Below are 20,271 nucleotides of genomic sequence, written 5' to 3'. Positions count from 1 at the left end.
TTTGCTTATGGTTTTGCCTACCCCTAGTGACCTGCTTTTTAAATTATATGAACAAAAAATATTCCATTTTATTTGGAATGGCAAGCCAGACAAAATGAAAAGGGCCTATTTATATAACGAATATTAATTCGGAGGGCAGAAATGATCACACTAAAGGCATCAGTCATACAAAAGTTATACTTAAATCCAAACTGGTTCTCTAGTAAATTGGTAAGAATGTCTCACCCCATGTTCACGAATGGCCTTTTCCCTTTTTTCAGATTACACCTGCTCACTGTCAGTTGTTTGAAAAGAAAATCATCTCCAAAATATTGTTATTTTTTAAACAAGCCTTAGAACGTTGGTTGCAATTTCAGTTTAATCCACCTGAAAAGACAGAACAAATAAAACAACAAATATTGTGGTTAAACTCAAATATACTAATTGATTAAAAAAAACTCGTTTTTTGATGAAATGTTTAAAAAAAGGTATAATTTTAGTGAATGATCTCATAAATAGGACTGGTGGAGTTATGTCACACATGCAGCTAACACAGACATATAGAAATGTCTGCTCTACCCTAAATTCCAACCAACTAATTGCAGCATTACCACAAAAATGGAAGAGTATGTATGTCGGCCCTGCATTAAAGATCATAAATGGTTCAAGTGTGATAAATAAAAACATATACCAATTTCATTTAAGGACCAAACAATTGACAGCTATGCCATATAAATTGCAAAATAGTTGGGAAGAGATTTTCGATGTACCCATTCCATGGCACATGGTTTATGAATTGACACACAAAACAACGCCGAATTCAAAACTTCACATTTTTCATTTTAAATTTCTATACAAAATTATTGCAACCAATAGAATGTTATATATATGGGGGATACAATCTTCAAGCTCTGCAAATTTTGCTGTGAGGACCCAGAGTCATTAGATCATTTATTTTGGTATTGTCTATATGTAGCTCGTTTTTGGTCACAGGTCCAGAAATGACTGAAGAATTGCAACATTTGCCTAGAACTAATGCTACAGATAGTAATACTGGGTGATTTAAAAAGCCATAGTCGATCAAACAATAATATAATAATTATTTTACCAAAAATGTTTATCTTTAATTTACAATCTGTAGAAGCTATGAGAATAGAAAGGTTCAGTACTTTTGTGAAGCATCACAGCACAGTTGAAAAATATATGACATATAGAAATCCAAAATGGATGGTGTTAAGAAATAGATGGTAGAGGTTGAATGGAGCTGAAGGGTGGGACTAATACCAAGATAACCAATGTAAAACATACGGGGTCTGTAAAATGTATATAGGTTCAGAAATTTTGTGAAATAGCAGATTTACAAATAGAAATCAAACTGGATGGACATGGGTTGGATTTTCTTTTCTCATTTTGTCTGTCATAGTTGAAGTGTACCTATGATGAAAATTACAGGCCTCTCATCTTTTTTAAGTGGGAGAACTTGCACAATTGGTGGCTGACTAAATACTTTTTTGCCCCACTGTATATATGTATGAATGTTTATGTATGCATATGTACATGTATGGGTATGTACGTGTATGTATATGGATATTGGAAATGGGACTGGGAATGGGAATGGGAATGATGCAGACAATTACATTGATCGAAGCAACAATCTTTCCGCAATATTAAGCTGATCCACCCCTAAAAAAAAGAGGAAAAAAAGAAAGGAGAACCAACTGTTGCCTATGCTGTAATAACAGCGGCAACAACACTTAAGAGTGCTAAATTACCACCACACCTCTCAGCTCAGGTTGCAGAACTGTTTGCATAGAGCTTGTATATTGGCTAAAGGCCAGTCAGTCACCATTTTACACAGACAGCAGATATACATTTGGTGTGGTACATGATTTTGGAACTCTGTGGAAACAACGTAGCTTCCACCGGCAAGACTATTGCTCAAACTTGTTGATAACCTGTTGAAAGCAATTCTTCCCTCTGAAATTGCTGTTTGCAAGTGTTTGGCACATACTGACTCCTCTGATCCTGTCTCTATAGGAAATACAATGGCTGATTTGGCAACCAAAGCTGTGGCTTTGTCTTTTGACTCACCTGTGTTACAGATGGTTTCACTTCCTGTTCAGAACCTTTTCTCTCCCACTGACATTTCTGATTTGCAGTCTTCTGTAGGTCCTGTTCGAGCTGATGAAATGGAAGAGGCTGTGTACTTATGACCAGGTGCAGAAACTGTGGTTGGGCCCGGCTGGGCTACCAACTTTACCACGTTCTTATTTCCCCTATCTTGCTATGTTGGCCATGTGTCAAGGGGGAGTGGTTAATTTTGTAAATAATTTTTGGTTTGCACCTGGATTTTCTGTGTTTGCTGAACAATATTGTGCAAAATGTGTGATTTGTATGAATAACAATACAGGAAGGGGAATTCCCATGCCCGTGTCTGCTTACCCAACCCCAGAAGCGCCTTTTGAGCATGTGATGATGGATTTCATTGAGTTGTCACCCTGTCTGGGTTACAAATATTGTGGATGCCTTCTCTATGTGGGTGGAGACATTTCCATACAAGCATGCCACAGCAATGGCTGTTGCAAAGAACCTACTGAGGGAAATCATTCCTAGGTGGGGTCTGCCATCCAAATTATCATCTGACAATGGTTCACATTTTTTGTAAATTCGGTAATACAGAACATGTCAGAAAGTCTGCAAATTGACCTTAGAACTCATTGTAGTTATAGGCCACAGGCCGGGGGGACTCGTGGAGAGAGCTAATCAGACCCTGAAAATGAAGATGGTTAAACTTATGGCAGAGACTGGTCTTCCCTGGGTCACTGTGATGCTTTTGGCACTGATGTACATGAGCGGGTGAGCCACTGGGTTGGCCCCTCATGAGATACTGACTGGTAGACCTATGAGGATGTTAAATACCCCTTTCCCACAAAACAAGCTGACTCTGATGGGCTGCGATGACGACATGGTAAATTACTGTACCGCTCTAAACAATGTTCTGAAGGCAATTTTTTCAAGTGTGAAAGCAGCTTTGCCTCAGCCCCTGGTGGGAATCCTACATAAATTTCAACCTGGTGACTGGGTTGTGGTCAAGGACCTGAGGAGGAAGCATTGGACCTAGCAGAGGTGGACTGGCCCATTCCAGGTGTTGCTGATAACCCCCACCGCTGTTCGAGTGGATGAGAGATCGACGTGGGTACACTCCAGCCACTGCAGGAAGGTGCCATATGATCCTGTTCCAGAGGTACTGGAGGATGGGCATCCGCCTGCCATGACCTAGTTGGCCATGGGAGAATCAGGATGAAGTCAGAAGAATGCTGGTCGTTGCATTCTTTGCCAGCGAGAGGGGGAAAAGGGCCAAATTCCACTGCAGTCCCAAAGGTGCGACCTAAATAACAGCCACTCCCGCTCAAGCCAATGGCAGGCTCCGAATAGGAGTCCAGTAAACAATAGCCACCCTGAGACCAGAAGAAGCAGGAAGCAGGCGCATCCACTGGATGAGCATCACAGCCAGAATCACGAGGGAAACACTTGGCGGTCACTGGTTAATTATACTGTAAAAACTGAACTGATGGTATAAAATACCTCTTGTTATGTATGTAGTCTTTTACCACACTCAGCGATCTCGCCATTCTTACAGTATTCAGTAGAGGCCAGCATTAATGACACTATGTGCACTGGAAGTGCTCTTATCAAATTAAACTTCATGGGGTAAACCTTCACAGGGTAAAACCATGAAGGAAAAATGCATTAATGGTGATTTGTAAGTTACAAAAGATATAAGAGTCGGATTTGATTGTAAACATTGGTGTACTAAAATTATTTAAAAACCTAGACACAGTGTACCAGAACCTATTCTAATCCAACCCCGTCAAACCCCATTCCCGAACTTGCCATTGTCACAACCCGAGTAATATCTCCATACCATGATCTAATGAATCCTATTTGGGATTGTCAACATTTGTTAATTATAGAGTCTTCCCACTAGGATGTACCTGGATAAATGGAACATGTGATTCTAACTGCCCCGTTAAAATGAATGTGGGGCAAACCACTATTCAGGTAGAAACAGACGAGCGCTCTCCACAACAATATTGCTCAGCTACGTTTAGTGATGATTATAGGATCTGTGGTGATAAGGCATACCTTTATTTACCAACATATTGGACAAACTGAATATATCCTTTGTTGTAATGCATAAAACAAACTTCTCTATTCCAAGCAGATGAAAACAGGTTAGAAGGAACATTTCACAATTGAATGAGGTTCCAATTGAGTCACAATGATCCTCGAAACTTGAGAAGTTTCGGAAAATGCCCATGAGTTAGACCGATTGGGATATCATTTAGAATCTTAGGTAAATCTAACCACTTCAGGATGTTCAATAATGAGCCGCTCGCCTCACGGCTATACAGAATAGAGTAGCACTTGGCATGTTACTAGCACGCGAAAGGGGAGTGTGCCAAATGATAGGTGAACATTGCTGTACATTCATACCCCAGGGTGAGGGTAACTTGACTATTGTAGTGGAACATCTGAAAGAGCTCAGCGGTGATCTCGCAAAAGAACACCACCAGAAAACGATTGGAATCCGTTTGGATGGGTTCAATCATTATTTGGTGTTATGGGAGCAACAGTTTTTCATTGTCCCATTTATGGCCTAGTAATCTTTTTTTGCTGTACTATTTCTTATTTGTCTGTGTTAAAAAGCTTTGTTGTAAAGTGCTGGATACTGCCCTTACTATGCCATTGCTTGTTGATCATGCTGACTTTGAGGATGATGATGAGAATAATGATAACGTATCCATAAATGATAGAATGCCTGACTTCCCAGACCTATTTCCCCTTCCTGATTACATATCTGATGATGAGGACCCTAACCCTGATCTTAGGGCTAAGGGTATTGGACTAATGGTCCACTCAATGTGTAAGAAATGTCCCAAGGTAGGTAGATGTTCTTGGTGTTAAAAATCAATGAATGGTAAGGATGGACATGTTTAACCATTCTGACCTCTACCTTTGTGCATGGTGCCTGTGGGATGACCGTCCTATTTGCTGTAATGAAGCTTGTTGTGACTTTGTTTTTTGTTTCATTTTCTGTTACCGAATGACTGTGTTTGGATAAGAAAGGTCTAAAACTCAGCAACCCAAAGGAAGGTTGTTTATAACGGATGAAATATCAGGCACAAACTTTGTTTGTTTAAATGTATGTTTACCGATAATCATGTAATGCTTGTACCCTTAAATTGTCGTGGAAGAAACTTAGTTTCTTGAGAGGAGAATGTGACAGAAAAAATATGTATTTACCTAATTTGGTAGATATTTAACAATTATTTACTTAACAAACAGTAAGATATTTATGTTCTGCTAATGCTGTATTAAAGAGATGGTTTCCACTCTAGCTTCCTGCAGTTAGTCTGGGCATCTGGTTAAGGAAATGGGTTTTGATAAGGATAGCTTGAGCTGACAATGACTTGGTGATAAAAACCTAAAAGCTGGCATTCCATAGACAAGATATGATGTGTGGAGAAACTAAGCCGGGTTGGAAGTAAAACAACATCCCATGCAGATAACCAGGAGATGAACCAAGGTGGCTTATGGAAAGCATATAAATGACTGCCTAAGCATTTAGGGCCTATATAAGATCTCTGATTTTCATTATCAGTTAATTAAGCTCTCAGCAACACAACTTAGAGTGTGTGGTCGACGGTTTCATTCTTGAAATAATTAATTGATGTTGAATAAAGATGATTGTTTGAGTAATTGTCCAAGTCTCTCGCAGTACTGAAATTTCCACTACAAGTCCTCAACTGGCAGCTTCATTAAATAGTACCCGCAAAACACCAGTCTCAACGTCAACAGTGAAGAGGTGACTCCGGGATGATGGCCTTCTTGCTCAGTTGTGCACCGGGGCCTACAACTCCTCTTCCTTTTCTGGTTAGAGCCAGTTTGCGCTGTTCTGTGAGGGAGTTGTACAAGAGCTTCAGTTTCTTGGCAATTTCTCACATGGAATAGCCTTCATTCCTCAGAACAGGGATAGACTGACGAGTTTCAGAAGAAAGTTCTTTGTTTCTTGCCATTTTGAGCCTGTAATTGAACCCACAAATGCTGATGCTCCAGATACTCAACTAGTATAAAGAAGGCCAGTTTTATTGCTTCTTTAATCAGAACAAAAGTTTTTAGCTGTGCTAACATAATTGCTAAAAGGGTTTCTAATGATCAATTAGCCTTTTAAAATTATAAACTTGGATTAGCTAACACAATGTGACACTGGAACACAGGAGTGATGGTTGCTGATAATGGGCCTCTGTACGCCTATGTAAATATTCCATTAACAATCAGCCGTTTCCAGCTACAATGGTCATTTACAACATCAACAATGACTACACTGTATTTCTGATCAATTTGGTGTTATTTTAATGGACAAAAAAATGTATTTTCTTCCAAAAACAAGGACATTGATTCTGTATCCTCACATCAAAATGTGCAGAGCTTGGATGATTTTATCCCCCAAATATTCAACATTTTGTTAGTGGCAAGAATTCTATATAATAATTTTAGCTGAAAGCACCAAGTCTTCAATCTTGCGTCGTTTTATATATTAACTCATGGAATCGGTAAAACAAAATTATTTTCCCAACTATTTTTCAATCTGTACGGCACAGTTGTCAACATCCTGATCCTCAAATGAAATTGGTATACTTTCCTGTTTATGCTATTTTTATTCCTCTGTGAGTTTTGATCCTTTATTTTGGGCAGACAGACCAGTTCCCTACCTCCTCCCGCTGCCATCTGCCTCCTGCCTCCTCCATTTTGGGGGTAATGCTGTAGTCAGTTGGTTGTACTCTTGGATTGAGCAGACCTACCTGTACAATTCTGATAACACCATGAAAGCTATAACTCGACCATTCCAATTTACAATATAATTTATGAACAAAATATCCTTTTCAAATATCTTTCCCATAAATAAAGGTATTTTATCAAACAGCACATATTTGTGCCACCATATTTGTTATAATATTTGTTCTATCTTTTCAGAGGGGTGAAATTGAAACTGTAGCCATCTCTGCAATTCTTGTTTGAAAAAGAGAGCTACTTTGAAAAAAGTATCATTTTTAATTAATCGAAAATGAGACATGGCAATCTGCACAAAGGCAAAAAGGCCATTTTTAAACAATGGATGAGCTTTTCTTAGTAATCTACTTGAAAACCATTCCCCCACTCTTTACCACCCCTGATCCCTCCACCCTAGCGCCTACGGACCCAGATCTGTTTCCCATGGTCCTTACTGCACCTGACTTTACTGCACGACTCCCAAAAACCACTGCCCCTCTGAGAGACCAGCTCCCACTCCTAGAACCCTAGCCCCTATGGGCCCAGATCTGTCCCCCATGGTCCTTACTGCACCTGACTTGACTGCACAACTCCCAAAAAACCCTGTCCCCTCTGAGAGACCGGCTCCCCCTCCTAGAACAGGCAGGGACCTGGTGCCTTTTTACACTTGAGTGAGCTCTGATAGCAAATCTTACTCCAAGATAGACCTCCTTCTCCTGGACCAGACCCTTACAGCATCAGGCACCACATCATCAGCCACTTTCTTCTCAGACCACAGACAACTCAGTATGACTGTACACCTCCCAGCGACACAGACTGTTTGAGGAAAGGGACTATGGAAACTAAACACCACTTTACTGACCACCAAGACTCAACAACCAATACACCACGCAGCTGAAGAGCTGGACCTCAGTCCTTTTCGATTACCCCCTTGAGTGGTGGGAAATGGTCAGGGAGAGAACCAAACACCTTTACATCAAGGCAGGCAAAACAAAAGGCAAAAGAGAACAACTCAACAAACTCAACCAACGACTATTATGCCAATCTGACCTCCACCCAGCAGTCTTAGATCTGGCAACCAAAATAGCAGAAACCAAACAGACTTGCACTCTTACACAGGCAGGAACACCAGAAAATCAAACATACAAGCCAAATTCAAGACCTACAATAGGACAAGAAGTGCACCAAACACTTTTCAAACAAATCAGATGAAAGAAACAAACAATAGACTCACTGAAAGACGACAAACAGACACTGCAGACTGATGATCAGGTCATTAACAACATCATTAGAGACTTCTACAACACTGTTCAACAAAACTCTCAGCCACATAACCCCAATCCCTCAACACCAGGAAGAGAATGAGGTGGACCTGTTGCTGGGGGGGGTTACAGTAGCATGTACAGGGAGGGCAGGTTAGCTTTGTCAATGCAGGAAAGTGCAATCAAGGGAGAAGCTACTTAGCACAAGAACTGGTGCCCCACCAGTCTTTTGGGCTCAGACTACAAGGTACTAGCAAAAGCAGACATGGCTAGGATGCAAAGTTCGCTCCCGCAGGTCATTGGTTCCGACCAGACTTGTGGTACTCCGGGGAGGTCGACTCTAGACAACCTCTCCGCCATCAAATCAAATGTTTTATATTTACTAAAGAAAATAATAGAAAACGTGTAGTAGTAACAAGAAAATGACAGAACAATAACGGGGCTATATACAGGGGGTACAGGTACAGAGTCAATGTGCGGGGATACAGGTTAGTCGAGGTCATTTATAAGGGGACTATGCAAAGATAATAAACAGTGAGTAGCAAAAGTGCCAAAACAACGTGGGAGGGGTAATGTAAATAGTCCGGGTGGCCATTTGATACATTTTTCAGCAGTCTTATGACTTGGGGGTAAAAGCTGTTTAAGGAGCCTTTTGGTCCTAGACTTGGCGCTCCGGTACCGCTTGTCATGTGGTTGCAGAGAGAACAGTCTATGACTTTGGTGACTGGAGTCTGACAATTTTTTGGGCCTTCCTCTGACACTGGCTAGTATATAGGTCCTGGATGTCAGGAAGCTTGGGCCCAATGATGTCCTGGGCCATAGGCACCACCCTCTGTAACGCCTTATGGTCAGATGCAGAGCAGTTGCCATACCAGGCGGTGATGCAACCGGTCAGGATACTCTCAATGGTGCAGCTGTAGAACTTTTTGAGGATCTGGGAATCCATGCCATTTATTAAAGTGGCCAGTGATTGGGTCTCAATGTAGGCCGCGGTCTCTCTGAGTTAGTGATGGCTGTTTAGCAGTCTGATGGCCTTGAGATAGAAGCTGTTTTTCAGTCTCTTGGTCCCAGGTTTGATGCACCTGTACTGACCTCACCTTCTGGATGGTAACGGTGTGAACAGGCAGTGGCTCGGGTGGTTGATGTCCTTGATGATCTTTTTGGCCTTCCTGTGACATTGGGTGCTGTAGGTGTCATGGAGGGCAGGTAGTTTGCCCCCGGTGATGTGTTGTGCAGACCACACCACCCTCATGGAAAGCACGTTTGGCTCCGTTCCATTTATACAATTTCATCCATTATAATAAGCCCATCCTCCTATAGCTCCTCTCACCAGCCTCCACTGGGAACAACAGGCATAAACTGTTTCCCCACTAGGGTTCTCATGTTCAGCAGGGGCAGGAGTATAGCCAGGAAAGACTCCTGTCCACATGGCTGTAGTGAGAAAGAAACAGAAGAGCACATTCTTTGTCAATGCGAGGTGACACAAAACATCTGGCTAATAACCTCTGCTTTCCTCACCAGACTCTCTGGGATGGCTGCGGGGACCCTCCAGGGCATCCTCTTCGGACCACCTGAGGGACCTCGAACACGCCAAGAGAGGAAAGTCTGGAGGGTCCTCAATGCCACAAAGCAGGTCATATGGGACATCAGAAACACCTAAATGTTCTACAAACAGGACACACTCCCCATCGTCACCTCCCGCATCATCTAAAAGGCCATCCAGGACTATATCACACTGGACACTCACTGCCTAGGACAAGACACCACCAACAGCCACTGGAAGATCACTGGACCGAAGGACATCACCATCACCCGCCTACCACCGTCCCTACAAACTCTGCACCGACCACCACGACCCCTAGCTCAGACCTCCTCACCTCCAACCCAACAGAGGTAAAAAGCCGCCTCCTTGCATCCGAACCGTCCGATAGCTGTGCCAAATACTGGACTTTCCAACCACCATGACTGTCCTGCAACTCATTATATTTACCCTGAATGCAGTCATATTTGATATATAAGCATATTATAAACAGTACCAGTCAAAAGTTTGGACACACCTACTCATTCCATGGTTTTTCTTTATTTGTACTATTTTCTACATTGTAGAATAATAGTGAGGACATCAAAACTATGAAATAACACATATGGAATCATGTAGTAAACTTGATGACAGTTTTGCACACGCTTGGCATTCTCTCAACCAGCTTCATGAGGTAGCCAACTGGAATGCATTTCAAATAACAGGTGTGCCTTGTTGAAAGTTAATTGTGGAATTTCTTTCCTTCTTAATGTGTTTGAGCCAATCAGTTGTGTTGTGACAAGGCATGGATGATTTATAGTACATAGCCCTATCTTGTAAAAGACCAAGTCAATATTATGACAAGAACAGCTCAAATAAGCAAAGAGCAATGACAGTTCATTATTACTTTAAGACATAAAGGTCAGTCAATCCGGAAAATGTCAAGAACTTTGAGCGGTTTTTCAAGTGCAGTCACAAAACTATCAAGTGCTATGATGAAACTGGCTCTCATGAGGACCACCACAGGAAAGGAAGACCCAGAGTTACATCTTAAATAGGGATAGTGATGTGCTGGGCCATACGCACTACCTTCTGTAGCACTTTGCGGTCAATGGCAAGCATCCGCCATACCAAGCATTCGCCATACCAAGCATCCGCCATACCAAGCATCCGCCATACCAAGCATCCGCCATACCAAGCATCCGCCATACCAAGCATTCGCCATACCAAGCATCCGCCATACCAAGCATCCGCCATACCAAGCATTCGCCATACCAAGCATCCGCCATACCAAGCATCCGCCATACCAAGCATTCGCCATACCAAGCATCCGTCATACCAAGCATCCGCCATACCAAGCATCCGCCATACCAAGCATTCGCCATACCAAGCATCCGCCATACCAAGCATCCGCCATACCAAGCATTCGCCATACAGCCAGTCAAGATGCTCTCAATGGTGCAGCTGTCAGTGGCATGTATTCATGGATGCCAAGGGAGCCAGGCTTCCCCCAAAAATGACCAAAAACAAAACAAATAAACATACAAAATAATAATTATTTTGTCTCTGTGTTTCATAAATTTCCTTCAATTCACAAGAGGCTGAATGTATCTCACCAGTTAAAGCATCCGAGTGAACGAAACAGCGCCCTTCCGTCTCAGTATGTGTAGGGTATCTACAGTATCTGAAGCTGTCTGGTCAGAAAGAGTATGACATTGTTGCTGCCCGTAGCATTGAATGCAAGGGAAGCCAGCGAGCATTTGGCCTTTCTTGTTAAAAATGAATATAAATGATTGCCAATCAGCGTTGAGATAGACTGAGTGAGCTCAGCTGTGAATGGTCCTGGCGCACAATAAAAAAGTGTCAATGTAAGCCAATTTAGATTTGACTTCAGACCAATCATATAACAAACCAAATGTCATTATTAACAGAAAACATCTTGTGTTGTCCTCCGGTGGCTAGCCAGCTAGCTAAAATCATCCATTTCCCTAAATTAGCCACGGATGGAGATAGGGATTTGTACTTGTGGTTTTACTTAAATCTCTGTACTGGCCAATGATTATAACGGCAATTCTGATCCAACCATAAATTCATACATTGTGCCCTTGACCTGAGAGAATGGAAGTACAACAATGTATCTTGATGTAGTTTGCTAATGTTAACTAGCTGGCCTGGCACATCTTTTCCCATGAAAGGAAGTTAGTCTGGCGACTAGCAAACAAGTATTTTAGCCAGGTAGTCTAGGACAACAAAAATAAATAAAAAATGTACTTCATGACAAAATGTACATTATTAGGCAACATGGAAGAGGAGGAAGGCATTGGTGAGTCAGCATGTTTTTTCATCTTGCATGCACGCACACATACACCACGCACACACACAGAAATCAGTACCATGGACAGCCACATCATATTTAGCTTACGTTGATTGGACTAAATAGTTTTTGGTATCTTTTAGTTGTCACTTTATTACACTAAGCATAGGTGATTAGATGATGTTGAAGTTGAAATGGTGCTGCTAGTGGAGGCAGCTCCTGTTTTCATTGCGCCTTGCAGTAACTCCGTGGTTTAACTAAAAAATGTTCGAAAATGTGGAAACATTACCTTGCCTTATTATGCTGTAGGTCATGTTTGTTACATGCAGTATGTTTTGTTGACTTCAACAGACAGTTGTTGCTCTCCAGTTTTGTAATGAAACAAATGTGTGGTTGAATTTATTCTGCCACTGTGTCTTCTTATTATCTCGGCCTTAGGCCTATATATCTTGGTGTCAAGGCATATGAACTAACAGGTTATAGAGCAAAAAACGCTATTATCACAACACATAGGTTGTAATATGGCTTTTTCTTGTGAAATGGCTACCCTGTGATTTTACTCACGCGCCGCGACTGGCAGCTGTAGAACTTTTTAACATCATGAGGGCCCATGCCAAATCTTTTCAGCCTCCTGAGGGGTAATAGCCATTGTCATGCCCTCCTCACGACAGTGTTGGTGTGTTTGAACCATAATAGGCCCTTAGTGCTGTGGACACCGAGGAACTTGAAGCTCTCGACGCGCTCCACTACAGCCCTGTCGATTTGAATGGGGGCGTGTTCTGCCCTCATTTCCTGTAGTCCAGGTTGCTGCCCTGGCACCAATAGGCTGTCTCGTTGTTGTCAGTGATCAAGCCTACCACCGTTGTATCATCGGTGCATATTGAACAATTATATTGCAAAGTACAGCCTTACCTAAGTATCTTAGGTCCATAAAATGGGGTAACAGCCTACTCAGTGACACCACAGAACACAACTGCGAAGAGTTTACACAAATATTAGCGTTGTAGCTCATTGCAGGACTGACTGTGGGAAATCACCTCACTATTCAACCTATTGACTGGTGAGCTAATGTGGCTCATTTCAAAGTAGTGTCAAAGTCCAAAGTGTCAAAGAGTTACGACCTTAAAATGTGTGTAAACTCTTCACAGTTGTGTTCTGTGGGTGTCACTGAGTAGGTTGATACCCAATTTCATGGACCCAAGATCCATATGTAAGGCTGTATATTACAATATGAATGTCAAATACGCACAATAGACAGACTGATGAGGTCATTTCCATTTTAGTCATTTAGCAGATACTCTAATCCAGAGCAATTACAGTTAAGTACCTTGCTCAACAGCACCAACATATTTTTCCCTTAGTCGGCTCAGGGAATAAAACCAGCCACATTTTGGGTACTGGCCCAACACTCTTAACCTCTAGGTTACCTGCCGCCCGCAGTTAAAGTCCTGCAATATGAGCTACAACACAAATATTTATAAACTCCTCATAGTTGTGATCTCTAAGTGTCACTGAGTAGGTAAGATCCATATGTAAGGCTGTACATTGCAATATGAATGTTCACTACACAGTAAGTTGACTGGTGAGCTAATATGACTCTTTCCCCAGTGCTGACAAAGTCCTACAATAAGAGCCACAACGCTAATATTTGTGTAAACACCTCACAGTTGTGTTCTGGATTGATACCCCATTTCATGGACCCAAGATCCATAGCTAAAGCTGTACCATTGCAATATGAATGTTAATACCCACTATTCGTATCTGCTTGCATCCGTTTCAATATGGGACTTTGATTTTGAAGGCGAATCACAAATTCTACTATTATGGCTAATCATTATTGTGGCTAGCTTCACATAGGTGCAAAAGCAGGCAACTACACCATGACATTGATCTACCATTGGTGTGTTAGATACCCCGCACATGAGTTTGATTGACACCCCCCCATTATCATATTGGAGGAGGAAATACAGAAATAAATGAATGAATAAATATATACATAAAATGAATAAATACATAGATAATAATTAAATACATAAAATGTATGCATTTTTATCAGTATTTTTTAAATTTCCTTGCTCATTTAATTATGTGTTGATTTATTGTTTAATTTATCTATTTATGTATGCATTTATTTATTTAATTATGGCAGGTTTTGGACCTTCCATATCTCTTCGCCTTCTTCTCCAACCCATTGGATGAGAAAGCCAGAGGTCCCGCCCCACTGACCATCACCTCCAATGGGTTTTGAGAAGAGGTGAGGCGAGAGCAGGAAGGACACAAGCATTTGAGATTCTCCCAGTGTGTAGGAACTTGAGGGAGGAGGCAGGATTGCGCAGGTGTGCAGGTAGCAGTTGGGTGACGGCAGTCAAAAGGAAGCAAAATGGTGCAAGAGGCAGCTGGGGGAATAAAAGCACCCTGGGAGGACAGGTGAGTTCACAGTGAGTGCAGAAATGACTGTGAGCATGATATTTGAAGCTTAGATACAGATTTTTTGTATTGGTAACAGATTTGCCATGTGTTTAATAACCCCATTATCTGTATTCAACTAATTGCCTGGGAATGTTTGTATTTTCCATATTGCATGGTAATGGAATTATACTGAGATTCCTATTTTTCCCTATAAAATGTATACTAAATAAAAAACAAAGTTTCCCAGGATATTGTACTAAAACACATTTACAGGAAGGACTATGCAGCTACAACATTTGGTAACAGAATAAAAAATTAGGGAGATTTTAACATCATTCTGTTACCAAACTTTTTTCCAGTAAATTATAATTTTTTTGATTTACTGTGGAAATTGTTCAAAGTAGTCATTGTCCATAGAGTTGTCCATAGATATACTTTACAATCAATGGTTTTTGTTTGGCATGCAGCATAATTCCGTTACCATGGAATTGCCCATAGGCTATAGTCACTGTCTGACTGTAGACTATACAGATTACTGCACTTCATTGCTCATCGGGAGAGAGGATATTGTGAGTGTCTTTTCATTCCTGATAATCAACTAATTATTGTAGACTTGTCTAGCGTCGGATGTGACAATACATATTTAATCTCTATTATTGAGTGGGCTTGGTGACGAGGTAGCTGTAACTAGGTAAGAATAATTACATGTCAACATTGTGCATTGAGATTTCTGCCCTGTGTTTTGTGAGCATGTGTTTATTTGGTGAACATGACCACAGTCTGTGAAAAGCCTCAGGTGCATGTGGGAGGGTGTATATGTAATTCACTCCAGAGTGGGTGGGTGGGTGGGGGTTTGGCAAAACAGGTGACAGTGTATGTTTCGGCTCGCCACAGATTAACAACCACCTGACCCAGATCACTACCCACTCGCTGTGTCATTTTAAGAGAACCTGCCCTACAGACAGCTAACAGCAGAACCTGTGGCTGTGTTTGAAAGTGTACAATTCATGATGCATTGTGGGTAAATGGTGACTGACTGATCTATAAATATTAATAAGTAGTTATTTATGATGCAAGGCGATTTGTAGATCAATCAGTCGGCAGTTGCCTTCACTGTCGGCTTCACTCTGTGAAGTGACTGCTTAGTCTACACTGTAAATAAATCCTGTTGTTTTTACGGTCATTTACTGGCATTTGCTGTAAATTGCTGGGAAAAAAAGTCCAGTATGTTAGAAACTTTACAGTAATGTACTGGTAAACCAAAATGTATTTATAATTTACGGTAACATACTTTCTTTACTGTAATTTACAGGTAATTGGCTGCCAGTAAGTTACTTTAAAAACAAAAGTATATCATTTTTTTGTGTATACATACACAGCAAATTCTCCAGTGTTAAATAAACACAGATTCTGTTCATTTGAATACTGGTCCAGTGTCTATACGGGTCTACAGTTTTCAGTGTTAAAATAACACAGTGTAAAGCCTTATTTCCATATTTCCCAGAGTGCCTTGCTATTCGAGTGATTTGTAGTTACAACCCAAGACTGTATTTGTTAGTGAAAGAGACATGATTGTTGCATCTGATTTGTGGCCTTCACCAAGTGAGCTCCTAAATAAACATTGTGTCATTAATCAAATAACAGTATTACACATTTTTAGGACCTTACTTTGAGAACTGAATGTTACCCTATTGAGGTGGCCTGACATTTGAGGTTTTCAAGCCTGCAAGTCACATTGTAATGAACTGTGAAGGGATGTGTGATTCTTATTGGAATCTGGCCGCAACCTGCATTCAGAATGAATGCTGGGTTTGGGAAGATAAATGATGAGACTATCTAAACCATTTGTACTGAAACAAACATTTTAGCAATGGGTGCAACAAGTCCAATTAACAGATTGTATTAGTTTGTTATTTATTTGAGTAGCATAAGATTAATTCAACCGTCAATGCAAAAACAATTCTAAAAATCAAATATGGTAATGATGCCATGGTTTTGGTTTAACACTGGTTATTAACACCAGCACTTGGGTTCATTTACACCAATGAGTGTTAATTTAACACCAGAATCAACACTATACATGTTACACTGAAAAATCAACACTAGGTAACACTAAGGTGATTTAGGAGTAACAGTTGGAGCGGAGCTTGCGGTTGCCTGTGCCATAAAGGTCCAGACCTATTGGCTGATAGTAGGCTAACTACAGCATGATGATTATCTATTCTCTCCTTAGATGACCAGAGAGAAGGGGACACCAGAGTGACAGATTTTAGCCAACCCTGAGAGCAGCATGCAGCACATGCCTCGTAAGAACACACACACACACACACACACACACACACACACACACACACACACACACACACACACACACACACACACACACACACACACACACACACACACACACACACACACACACACACAATGTTGGCGGCATACTGTATGGCTGCCACTTTGCTATTTAGTTATAATTTTGGTGTTTATCTTTACTTTTTTTGCACTAAATATATCCTCTATCATTTCTTATGATCAACAAGAACTTTTAAACATCAGATCGACCTCAATTCCAGCTTCGACTTCTGCTCTGCCCCGGGCTCTTTGTGTAATTACAACCCATTTTTCAGGCTATCCAAGAGGAAACGCTGGTGAAAAAAGGTGAAGGTGAAGGGGAAACCGGCCACATTCTATTGGCCAATGTACAGTCTATTGATAATAAAATGGATGAAGTCCCTTTGTGGATTTGCTATCAACGGCACTCTCGTAAACTGCAATACACTCTGCTTTTCTGTAACATGCACTGTAACAAATTACTGTACATTCATAACAAAACCTTCAGTTAAGTACTGTAATTATAAATTACTTAAATGTGTCACCTTCTCCAATGAAGACGAAACACTTTTTTTGCAAATATATATTTTATTATATATATATTTTTAATTACAGTCTTTTATATTATTTTAATTGATGCCTAAAACTCACAAGTTTTGAAAAACTCACTAACACTTCTATAACTCTCATCCCCTTGGAATGAGTGCAACCAAAACCAAACTCCTCTCCAAAACGACAAATCATTCAGGCAAACTAAATTGTGAGCCAGGGCAACACACTGGCTAAACGCAAAACACAAAACCAATTGACTGCTCACCCTTGAAAGACAATCAGCTACCAAGTTGTCCTTACCACGGACAACTTGGTAGCTGACTTCAAGGGGAAACTCCTGCAAAATCCGTAGTAGCTTTCCTCCCGTGATTTTCCTCAGTGGAATGGTCTTTGGGAAACGAGTGGCAGCACACATGATGGTTAAGAGAAACTGGTTACAACTCTTTGCTTTGGGCAAAGGATCAACACAATCCACCAGAACCCTTCTGAAAGGTTAGTCAAAACCAGGAATAGGCTGTATAGGTGCAACCGGCACAGCTTGGTTAGGTTTATCAGTCCGCTGGCAAACTCGACAGGATTTACAGTAAGCCACAACATCCTGTTTCAGACCAGGCCAAAAGATGTTATGCAAGATACGGTCATACCTGTTGACCCAAAGATGGCCTGCTATACTACCATCGTGAGCCAACCTCAGTATCTCTTGTTGAAGTATAACTGGAATGACAATTTGAGATACACTGGGCCAATCGTCATGCTCAGAAGTGGTGCGAGAATGCCATTTCCTCATTAGAACACCATCTCTGTCAAAGTAGCCCACATGAACTTCCTCAAACTCCTCCGGACGTATCTCAGCAAAAAGAGGAGAGAGGGAAACATCTTTACTCTGTTCAGCAATCAGTTGCTTCCTAGACATCGAAGTGTCAGCTGTAGGAACACTCTCTTCCTTCAGTGGTCCTACAAACTCGCTCACCTTTGTGGTTTTCAAAGGAGAGGTCAACTCAGGAGGTTTAGCGAAATCATGATCACCCATAAATGTCTCGGTCAGATCAACCATGTTGGGATTGCTGACATCCTCAACACTGCCGATCACTAACGAGGTGACACCAATCGGTGCACCCTATGTGCTAACGAGACTCCCAAGTGGCGTTGCGGTTTAAGGCACTACATCTCCGTCCTTGAGGCGTCACTACAGACCCTGGTTTGATCCCGGGCTGCATCACAACCGGCTGTGATCGGGAGTCCCATAGGGTGACGCACAATTGGCCAAGCATCGTCCGGTGTTAGGCCGTCATTGTAAATTTAAAAAATGTTCTTAACTGACTTTCCTAGTTAAATAAAAAAAACATGCTATACATGCTATTGTTCAACCTCAAAACACACTTGGAAAACATAAACCTATAACAAGGGGTATGCTTCTTCAGCAACAGCAAATAGGGTGCTGACTCTAGTGCAGTGGAAGTCCCGATCCATTGTTCACCTGTCTTGGAATACCCGATGGTCAAATGCTGACCGTTCTACCTATCCAGAGAGCTTTCATCTGTTACCATGACTACAGTATATAGTCCTCCTTAGGACAAGAAAAAAACAAGCTGACACTTAACGAACTGTACGAGGCTATGAACAAGCAGGAAACCATCAACCCGGAGGCTGCTTTTCTTGTTGCCAGTGATTTTAATTCCACTTCATTAAGACATGTAACACCCAACTTCCATCGACATGTTTCTTTCATCACTAGGAGTGATAAAAAACACTGTTACTCTAACCACAAGCAAGCATACAAAGGCCCTCCCTCGTCCCCCCTTTCGGCAAATCAGATCATAACTCTATACTGTACAAGCAGAAGCTTAAACAGGAAGTACCTGTGATGTTCTCCGTTGGGAAATGGTCAACCCGAATCGGAGGGTATGCTACGAGAGGGGTTGGTGCTGGAACTAGAAACTGGGATCCGTGCTATTGCTGGGGCTCGGACTTGATACCATGGGTTGATGCTGGGTCTGGTGTTGGGACAAGGGACCGGGAACCGGGAACCAGGGCTGCTGCAGGTTCTGGGTCTGGATCTGGATTTATAGAGGGGAGGAAGGACAACCTGAGGAGCCAGCAGACACACAAGGGAGCCCTAGATCCAGAGGTCAATGGTGATACTCCCCTGTGACCTGCTCGCTCCGGGTGAAGGTTTGATCTTTGGTTCTTCCTCCACGCCTCATCTGGAGCTGGGGCTTGTGCTGCAAAATGGGTACTGGGTTGGTGCTGGGTCGGGATCTGGGTCTGTAGAGGGGAGGAAGGACAACCTGAGGAGCCAGCAGACACTCAAGACCCGGAGGTAAGTGATGGTACTCGCCTGTGGCATGCTCGCTCCGTGTGTAGGTCTAGAGCTTTGGTCCTTCCTCCTCACCTCTTCTGGTGTGGTGAAGAATGGCTCCTGGTTCTGGTCTGTTTCTGTGAGAGGGATAGGTATAGAGCGAGGAAAGGGGAAAGAGATGGAGAGGGAGAAGGGGGTGGTAGAGAGTATTTTCATTGGCCTGGGCTGGTGCTGAAGGAGGAGCGATGTGGTGGCAAGGCTGGACGATAGTGGGAACATGGCCTCGTCACACTCACCAACAGGTGGTACATGTATTTGGTGTGAGTGCCTCCAAGAGGGCATTTCTCTGTAAGTACCTTGTGCCATCTATGAATTGATTCCTTCGTGGGGAGGCAAACATAAACAGTCGGAGGAAAGTCCTTCTGTTCGGAGTGTGTTGTCAGGGTCATAATGATGGGTTATTGGGGAGGTCTGATCACACACACACACACCTGTTTTGCTCACAGACACAACACGCACACACATTCATACTGACTCTACACACACGCATGTACACATTGACCTACAATTATCATATACCCTGCTGCTACTCTGTTTATCATACAGTATATCCTGATGCCTAGTGACCTTACCCCTATACATATCTAATCCTACCACTCCAGTATCCCTGCACATTGTAAATATGGTATTGGCATTGACCCTGGAACAGACCCTGTATATAGCTTACTTACTTTCTCGTGTTCTTCTTATTTCTATTTGTCGTGTTTTGTTT

General features: G+C 41.9%; 1 pseudogene; it reads left to right on the top strand.

The window, feature by feature from the left end:
• Positions 1–16,670: 16,670 nt before the first annotated feature.
• Positions 16,671–20,271, top strand: part of LOC115143112 (tubulin monoglycylase TTLL3-like) — an 11,472-nt pseudogene continuing 7,871 nt past the window's right edge.

Source organism: Oncorhynchus nerka, linkage group LG15 (assembly GCF_034236695.1).
Source record: "Oncorhynchus nerka isolate Pitt River linkage group LG15, Oner_Uvic_2.0, whole genome shotgun sequence".
In the NCBI taxonomy this organism is placed as follows: Eukaryota; Metazoa; Chordata; class Actinopteri; order Salmoniformes; family Salmonidae; genus Oncorhynchus; species Oncorhynchus nerka.
Note: the sequence above shows the minus strand (reverse complement) of the source record. Positions and strands in the feature narration are given on the sequence as shown.